Consider the following 3737-nt stretch of genomic DNA (forward strand, 5'->3'; position numbering starts at 1 on the left):
TGGTTCTAATAGGACAGTTGTTTTGCACATAATAAATGTTTTCTATATGATATATAGTTCCAGTATTGGCTATTTTATTAATAATATTGTAACTATAAAAAATCTTCTTGCAACTTGTTTTAGATTTTTTAAAATTTTTAATTGCTGTACTTTTAAATTCAAGCATGCATTATATATCTTGATTTAATTTTTAAAAATCAGTACTTTATGTTTCAAAATATGTTCCTTGGTCAAATCTATTAAGGTGGACAGATAGAAACACACGATGGTATCGCTTTTTGGCCTTTTGGACTAAGATCAAGTGTGGTTATCTGTTCTCACCAGTTTAATATCTGATATGTCCTCTGTCTGAAGACAGTATATTAAATTTCTAAATAGGTTACAAATATGTACTGCTTCAGTCCATCTATCTTTTTTTTCCCTTGAGGATTCAGACTGGCTCTCCTGCTTCTGTTTTCTGTAGAGGAAAAACATATTTTTCTACAGATACACAGATAATAAAATTTACTGTTAACATTTTATTCAAGTGGGAACAGTACATTTAAATGTGTGCATTAATGGGGGGAAAAAAAAGAAGCACATGGTCAAATCGGAAAAGTAAGAAAGCATCAGATCATGAGGAATCTCATATGTCATGCTGACCATTTTGGATTTGATCCTGCAAGCAGTGGTCACCCATCAGGGATTTTGATCTGTGAGTGATGAGGCACGAACAGTGTCTAGGGAAAATGAGTGTGACACAGGACACAAAGGAGACAGGTAGGGAAAGTTAAACATTATTGCTCATGTAGAAGTTGATAATTCCCTCCATTGGAACTGTGAAGGCAGGAAGAGACCTGCGAGGTCGCTACTAAGGAAGATAGAAAGTATTTGGTTAATGGATATGAGGGAGAAGAAAGAGATGAAAATAATTGTGGAGTTTTAAGCCTGAGTGATGAGGCTTGACAGCTTGACAGAAAAAGAGATTATCTAGAGGGCGACCTGGATATGGATAGGGAATCAGTTTGGATCTTGATCCTGTTTTACAAATTGTGAAAAAATGTGATAACAGGCAGATGTATTGACTCCTTTATACATAAATCAGTTGAATGAAAAATTTCAAGTACGTTTAAATATAATTTCTTTAAAAATTCTACTGCTACCCATCACTAATATATATATATATATATATTTATTCTTCAATTTTATTCTTTGATGTATCAAGGTTCTTAGTTGCAAGCAAAAGAAACTGTTTCTGGTTGACTTAAACAGGGAAAGAGTTTATCAAAGTAATGTTGATTTGCTCATAGAATGTCTGGGAAGATTGGAGATCCAGGCTCAGAATATGTTTAGAAACAAGGGATAATGAGCAGCAGCCACATCCATGGTCAAAATCATGCTAAGAACCAGCCTGTGAAGACACTGCTGTCCCCCTGTATAGTGTTGGATGCTGTGGCTTGTACTGTCACTGGTAATGGACAGAGAATGCCATCCCTGACTCTGATGTCTTTGGAGATTTGAAGCTTCTGCTGCCATTGTTGCTCCCACATCCATAATAGAGTCTCCTCTATTCCTGCCTGTTTGTATCACTAGGCTGTTACTCAAAGACTAGGGTAGAGACATCTGGTTGGGTAAGCCTATGTCTTGTCCCCTAGCTGAAAGATGTAAGGGTCTTGCTTTTCACTGTAAAGGAAGGGTTTTGCTTTTCAGCCTTATAGTGAGAGATGGACCCTGCCTCCCACCAAGATTCCTAAGAAGGAACATTTGTAGTTATAGGAAGGACTTTCAGATACTTGGCAGCCAAAAAAAGCGTATCAAACAAACTGAAGAACCAAAAACCAGTGTCTACAACACATGCCTGAAGTTATACTTTATATCATGAGAGCAGAGTATCTCTATAGAAATACTTTTTTTCTTTCTTCTTCTTCTTTTTTTTAGTTAGCTTCAAATACAGACACAGAATGTCCCAAGAATCAAAGCACTTGCAGTCATAGATAAAAAGGTCAGAAAATTGCCCAATATTTCACGGCTGGGGTTGCTCAAATTGCAGCCTATTCAGACTGAAACAGAGCACCATTTGACCTTTTCATGTGGCAAGATGTTGTGTTAACAGAACTCCCTCTTTCTATGATTTTTATGCCCTTCCATCCTTTCCTGCTTATTTGAATTCAGCTCCAAGAGGGAAAAAAATGAAGACAAAACATGTGGTTTGAAATTTCAGGTTGAGGGTGAACTGATTCAAAATTTGAATTTACGGAGGAAAGACTTTTGTCTTGTGTATCTGAGTAGAACATTGGACTGGGACTCAGAAAGCTCAAATCCCAATGTTGGGCAAGTCCTTTTCTCTCTCTCGACTCTCAATTCCTCCTTGATGGAGTCCTTGGATTTGGACTCAGGAAGAACCAGATTTGAACTCCCATTTACTGATTGGTGTAAACTTGGGACTATCATGCTCTTAGCTTCATTTGTTTTCATAGAAGGAATGGAAATATAATAGTACCTTCCTCATAAATGTATTCTGTAAATTAAGTAAAGCAAGATTTATGAAACTTCAGGATAAGATAGGATGGTTGTACCCTAGATGGTCTCTAATGACTTCCTAGGTTTTGGAGAATCTGTTTCATTATAGTTTGCATAGTGATCCATACTGTTTGTGCATATGTGTATCTTATAGTGCGTATATCCTAAAGTGGGTTTTAGAGGAACAGGTATTCTCAGAAAGAATAAAAGAGAAAATTTCATTTCTTCTTTTCTCTATTCCATGATCTATAAATATAGTTTCTTTTGAAATACTCTGAACGATACTCAGATGATAACTATGTTACATATTTAATACCCTTGGGAATCTGTGATCCAAATGAGGAAACCAGAAAGACAAAGTTCTACGTTTATATGGGTTGAAATATAAAATAACCATTCAAGGCAGTGTCATGAGGAAAGAGTGGGTGAAGAGGGAAGGGAATGGGTTACACTGAGCAGGGTAGACAGGGCCAGCTTCTTGGAATTCTAGAATTATTCCTTAACAAATGCAGTTGAATTTATAATTTGTGTCAGAGCATACTTTCTTAAACCTGCCAGATTTGAGATGTTTATATCCCTCCAAGCGTTGGGGAAAACGGCTGGTGTGATGGTTTTAAAGGCTATCAGCAAAATCTTTGACATGTTTCCCATCAAAAGATGGGACCTGATTCTCCTCCCTTTGAACATGCATTGTTTGGCTCTAGTGACTTCATTTTAATGAGGTGAATGACTTTGTTGATTTCTCAGTCTATTAGAAAAGGCAATTCGGCTTCCTGACAGATTCCCCCTCTTTTGGGATGATTACCCTGGAAACATTTATATGGTTCAATACTATATGAAGTCATTGTATTTATTTTTAATGAATGGATGAATATAGTTATTCATTGTTTTTCTCCACCCAGTAAAATGTAAACTCTGTTAGATCAGGTGTTTCATCTTATGCTCCATCCAACATCTAGCTCAGGCCTGACACGTAGGTGCTTAGTGGGTATTTGCTGAATAAATGACAATGTGGTTGGGTAGATAGAAAGTTCTAGAGGCCAGAGTGACAGAGGTTTGAATACCATTAGCATGTAGATGGTAAGCAATAAAAGTAGAGCAGAAAATCAGGGAATAGTAGATAATCAGAGGATAGTGTATGGATGAGGAGCAGGGACTGGACTCATCAGATGTCCTGTGATCTCACCAGCTTTCTCATAACTTAACAAAATCTCTTCTTTCACTTTAGAAGACAGCAG

The 3737-nt window shown here is 36.9% G+C and overlaps 1 pseudogene; it reads left to right on the top strand.

The window, feature by feature from the left end:
- The first annotated feature begins 270 nt into the window (after window positions 1-270).
- LOC128051844 (uncharacterized) lies at window positions 271-475 on the top strand (annotated as a pseudogene).
- The last annotated feature ends 3262 nt before the right edge of the window (window positions 476-3737 follow it).

This window comes from Budorcas taxicolor, chromosome 7 (assembly GCF_023091745.1).
Source record: "Budorcas taxicolor isolate Tak-1 chromosome 7, Takin1.1, whole genome shotgun sequence".
Lineage (NCBI taxonomy): Eukaryota > Metazoa > Chordata > Mammalia > Artiodactyla > Bovidae > Budorcas > Budorcas taxicolor.